The following is a 5,919-nucleotide window of genomic DNA, read 5'->3' as shown; positions in this document are numbered from 1 at the left end:
ATCGCCGAGGGTTCGAGGGTCGAGGGGTCGATGGTCGAGGGTTCGAGGGGCCGAGGATTCAAGGGTCGAGGGTCGTCGAGGGGTCGAGGGTCGTGGATCGCCGAGGGGTCAAGAGGTTTCCTAGTGTCAAAGTATTGAAGAAATCCATGGCTTCATCATTAGCCAGAAGTAACCGGGGCATGATGGTACGAAGTTCTCCAAAGTTATTTTGGTAAGGAGTCCCGGATAGGATAATTCGCCTTTTGGTACGAATTTCAGCAAAGGCCTTTCAAATAGCGATATTCGGAAGGCTCTTGCTGAACTTTGTTACAAAAAGGGAATTATCCTATCTAGGACTCCGTTCCAAAATAACTTTGGAGAGCTTCATACCATCATGCGCCTGTTACTTTCGCCTAATGATGAAGACATGGTTTTGTTGAATCCTTTGACACTATACAAACGTGACATGAGGGGGTCGAGGGTCGGGAACTAGGGTAGAGGGTCGTGGATCGCCGAGCGGTCGAGGGTCGTGAACTAGGGTAGAGGGTCGAGGGTCGCCGAGTGGTCGAGGGTCGAGGGTCGTCGAGGGTTCGAGGGTCGAGGATCGCCGAGGGGTCGAGATCAGGTTGCCTTGTGTCAAAGTATTGAAGAAATCCATGGCTTCATCATTAACCGGAAGTAACCAGGGCATGATGGTACGAAGTTCTCCAACGTTGTTCTGGAACGGAGTCCCGGATAGGATAATCAGCCTGATGGTACGAATTTCAGCAAAGGCCTTCCAAATAGCGATATTCAGAAGGCTCTTGCTGAACTTTGTACCAAAAAGCGAATTATCCTATCTGGGACTCCGTTCCAAAACAACTTTGGAGAGCTTTGTACCATCATGCGCGTTACTTTTGCCTAATGATGAAGACATGGTTTTGTTGAATCCTTTGACACTAGACAAACGTCGGACAATCATGAGAGAGGCGGTCCGGCCCAAACCCTAGAAGCGTTGCCGAGGCCACCCAAATTTACCAAGTTAAAAGAGCGTTGTCGTCGAGGCCACCTCAAAACCCTAGAAGCGCTGCCGAGGCCAGCCCAAACCGTAGAAGCGTCGAGGCCACTAATATGATTCCTTGTTGTGATTAGCTAGCTAGGTCTACGTTTGCCACTAATATATCCATCTGTCATGTTTGTATATTAATTGCCATGTTGTAATATTTGCAGAAACTATGGAGCACCGAGAATTGGAAGCAGAACATGTGTTGGGGGACATAATCCTCAGCGGAGGTGATGTCATGTCGTATCTCAACGACACCGATGGTCTGGAAGGTGAGGGTGAAGCAGGCTATGGTGATCGAACAATTGAGGAGGAGGGACATGATTATGATGGCTCCGGTGACGGAATGCCGATGGAAGAAGGACACCGTGATGACGCCTCCGGTGACCGAACGGAGTCTGGCCAGGTATATATGTTAATTAAGCCTGTGCTAACTAGCTAATTGATGCATTAATTGTTTTGGTATGTACACATATAACTCTCTTCTTTAATCTTTTTCTAGCCCTCTGGATCGAGCCAAACTTCGGTAACGAGACGAGGCCCGAAGAAAAGGTTGCGCCAGGATGAAAGGTTCATGATCACAGCAATCACGCGCAATGGCCAACCGATTGAACCCATCCGGACCAAGGAAGCATTTTCTGCTCAGTGCGGGGTTCTTATTAGGGACATGATCCCGATCAGCATCCACCAATGGTATAAGCCTAAGAATGAAGACCCTTAGGTGTCTTATGTCAACGATAGGCAGAAAGATGATCTTTGGACCGAGCTGAAGGAAAATTTCACCCTACCGCCAGAGGAGGATCCGGAGAAGCCAGTTATAGAGCCATTGGTCAAGGCTCATGCTCTTAAGAAGATGGCGGATCTATTCAGGAGGTGGAAGAATGAGCTGAAATCAATGTTTGTCGACAAAGACAAGACTACATAATTCACCGGCCGATATGAAAAGATAAGAGATCACTGGGACACATTTGTGGCCCACAAGACATCGGACAAGAGTAAGAAGATGTCAGTGACAAACAAGAAAAATGCTGCAAAGAAGGAGCATCACCATCGCACGGGGTCAGGTGGCTACCTCAAAGCCCGGCCGTTGTGGGAGAAGGCTGAGAATGACCTGCTTGATAAAGGGGTCGAACCAGAGACATTGCACTGGCCAGACCATTCAAGGACTTGGTTCTTCGGGGTTGGGGGAACCTTGGACCCTGAAACAGGGAAGTGCGTTTGGACGAACGAGCAACTGCGAATACCCATCATGAAGCTTCAGGAGTATATCGCCGCAGCGCAGCAAGGGACGTTCGTTCCCGACAGAGAGAACGACGAGCTCAGAATAGCCCTCGGGAATCTTGAACACCCTGGACGGACACAAGGCACGCCAGGCTCCGTTTCATGGAAAGCTGGGTTTCGCAACGCAGGCGGTTACAAAGGCCGGGAGAGGAGGAGGAAAGTGGAGCGGAACCAACTGCAGGAGCTGCACGCAAGGGTACAAGCGCTAGAGGAATGAGATGCAGTTCACAGCAAGCGACCTGCCGAAGCTACCCCACCATCTCAGCGGAGAAGCGGCATGGCTTCCACTGAGCTGCTTCAGGAGCCTGTCTTCACGGCTCCTGCTAGCTACCCCATGGATGCTATGACGGAGTCTCAAGATTGCCACCTTATGACGCAATGGCAGAACTTCAAAGTCAAGGCGGCTGTCGGCTCTGTTGCACCTCTTAAACCCGGCGCAACTTTTCACTGCCGTTCGATTCCAGAAGGATATGCTATTGTGATGGTGGATGAAATAACGGAGGGATTTGAGGAGCTCGAGCTTGACCACCCTACCGGTGAAAGGGAGACTCGGCTGGGTTTTGCTCTGAAGACTCCATGTCTATGGCGGAAGGAGCTCATCAACCTTTCGAACTGGACGCCTCCGCCTCCTCCTCCTCCTCCGGCGAGTCAGGGCACTCCGCCTCCTCCTCCGATGAGTGATCAGGGCACTCCGCCTCCTTCTCCGGCGCGTGGCGGCACTCCGACTCCTTCTCCGCCTCCGCCGGCGTGTCCGAGCAGCCCGCCTTCGCCTCTGCCTCGTCGGCAAGGGCGGAAGAGAGCCGACGCCTCTCCGGCTGCTCTGGCGCGTCGTAGCACTCCGCCTCCTTCTTCTCCGCCTCGTAAGCAACGAAAGAAGACAGCCGTAGCCGCTCTGGCTGCTCCGGCGTCTAGCAGTACAGCCAGAGGCGGGAGGCAATACAGATTCGGTCCATCTCTCAAGCCTCTAGAGAAGTTACCATACGAGATGACCGAGGAGGAAAACGCGAAGATCTGTAAGCCCAGGTGAAGGACTTTTTTGCAAAGAAAAATCCACCTCCGGAGGAGAAGATAGATGTGGTGAAATTGAAGCGCACTTTGGATGCCCTTAAGCGACCACCGCCGCCTCCACTGGATGACAACCATGTCCGCACGCTTAAAAAAAGGCAGCGCAAGAAGCGCACCGGTCGGGAACTACTTCAACTGACAAAAGGTTACAAGAACGAAGAAGTGGAAAAAAATTCCCCAGCTCGGCGAACAGGCGAACCAATCGTGCCCCCCGCTGAAGGTGTCTAGCAATATCGTCGTAACGATCCTGGGATGGTGCCCGGTTATACCAATCTTGGTGATTACCCGCCCGACTCTGCACATTTTGATACAATGGAGGTGGACGAACAAAAATACCGGTACGGGAGGCGTCTCATGAAACCTGGTCATCCTCCTCTAACAACGATGATGCGAAGATTCCATAAGTGGTACATGGACACCTGCAAGTCTGGGAAGGATATTTTGACGCTGAGAGTTAAAGAGGAGCACGACCTCGTTGGAATTGATCTGTTGTCTGTTCCATTTGAGGAGTTCTTCCAGTTTTTCAATCAAAAGGCCCTCGATAAAATAATCATCACTTGCTACTGCCTGTAAGTACTACTTCTATAATTAAGTCTCTATATATAGCTCAACTCTTTCATTGCATGTATATATAATTATCCTCACTATATTATGCAAATTGAAGATCGTCGAATGCAAGAAAAGACAAATCTATGGTATTGGGTTCATTAACACAAATCTCATCGATGACTGGACGGTTAAACATGATGCCAAAGAAGCCGAGGCCAACTAGCTAAAATTGTTGCTTCGAAATCAAAACAAACATAAAATAATCTTTCCTTAGAACTTCAAGTGAGTGTTATTGTCTTGTGCATATTCGGTTTCCCTTATTACTCGAGGTTAATGTAATTGATGAGTTATGCATGCGTGCGCAGCTTCCACTTTATTCTCCTAGAGATTGAGCTTGAGCAGGGACTAGTAACCGTCTTAGACTTAAGACGAAAAGATCCCAAGGAGTATGCGGTCATGACTGAAATGCTCGAGAAGTAAGTTCAATCGATCATTATCGCACCATATCGGCAACTTTGTTCATTTCCTCATATCAAGTAATAATTATTTTCTTTGTCTCGCAGGGTTTGGGAAGTGTTCACCGCAGAAGTTCCGGGACTGCCGAAGAAGCTACGATTTACACACCCGAAAGTAAGTACTACTAGCTAGTTCCGCGCATCTCCCATTGATTCTAGCTAGTTTCATCAATACCATTTATAATGCTTGATTATCAGTTTGATTGACCTCTGTTTCTCGTAAAGTGGTTGTGGCAGGAAGGCCGGAATAATTTTTGTGGATACTACATTTGCGAGTACATCTACAACGCGGTGATCTCTAAGCGGGGCTACTCTAAAGAAGATTTTGAAGTGTGTAAGCAATAATATTCACAATTTTGTTTTAATACCATCATTTGTGTTGAGTTTCATTCATATATATGTATTGACCACCTTCTTCAAATTAGCTTTGGGAGCTGCGGGACGAACTCCTACCACAAGTTCGCATCAAAGCAATTCAAGAGGAATTGGTGGGATTCTTTCTTGACCACGTCATAGATAAAGACGGAATACCATGTGGAAGTTGACATCATATGCTAGGGATTGTAAGAGATCTTATATTGTATATATGTAGCTAGTAGCGTCGGATAGATGTACCAAAACTTGTTGTTCGACCAATCTCTCGGAGAAAGAGAGGTCGATCACTTCTCTTTGTATATGTTCATGACGATCTTGTGTACTTAATGGTTTCCTTCATTTGCTTACTAGCTAGCGTGTCGAGTCCTCTCTATACGTATAGTACGTAGCGTCGACCAAGCACGGAGATAAGAGAGAACACTTCTCTCTATTACCTAGCTAACACAATATATGAAACCCCTAAATTAACGCTACAAAACCCCCACCCCCCTCCCCCCTTTCAAAAAAAAACCCAGCCCCTGAAGTGCTGACGCATGGAGGCTTATTGGTCCCGGTTGGTAAGGCCCCCCTGCCTGGGCAAGCCGCAGCGGCCACGTGGAGCCCCATCTGTCCCGATTCGTATAAGAACCGGGACTAAAGGTACTGGGCTTTAGTACCAACCCTTTAATCCCGGTTCCTGAACCAGGATAAATGGGCCTTATGAACCGGGACAAATGGACCTTTTTCTACTGGTGGCTACAGCCTTAATCAACGTTTCATTCCCATCTTGAGACAAGATGTCCTCCCAAAGCAAGATAGGTTAGTTAGTCTCTCCTGCAGATTCCGGAATTTACCCTCATGCATCCGCCCGTCCGGAGTGGGGAGGCCTAAATATTTGCTTCAAACTCTTGCACTTGGATTTGCAATTCCTGTAGGATCTCTTGTTGGGTACCTTATGGGCATGACGCACCGAACTGGATCGAGCACCTAAGCGGATTTATTAGCTGACCAGTTGCACTCCAATAGTTATTAATGACACCCTTGATGTATGTAGCTTGATCAAGGCCGGCCTTAAAAAAACAACAAGGTGTACATCGTGTGCAATGAGAAGGTGGAAAACTTGCATGTGATGAG

Source organism: Triticum aestivum, chromosome 3D (assembly GCF_018294505.1).
Source record: "Triticum aestivum cultivar Chinese Spring chromosome 3D, IWGSC CS RefSeq v2.1, whole genome shotgun sequence".
Taxonomy (NCBI): Eukaryota; Viridiplantae; Streptophyta; class Magnoliopsida; order Poales; family Poaceae; genus Triticum; species Triticum aestivum.
This window is presented reverse-complemented; position numbering follows the sequence as displayed.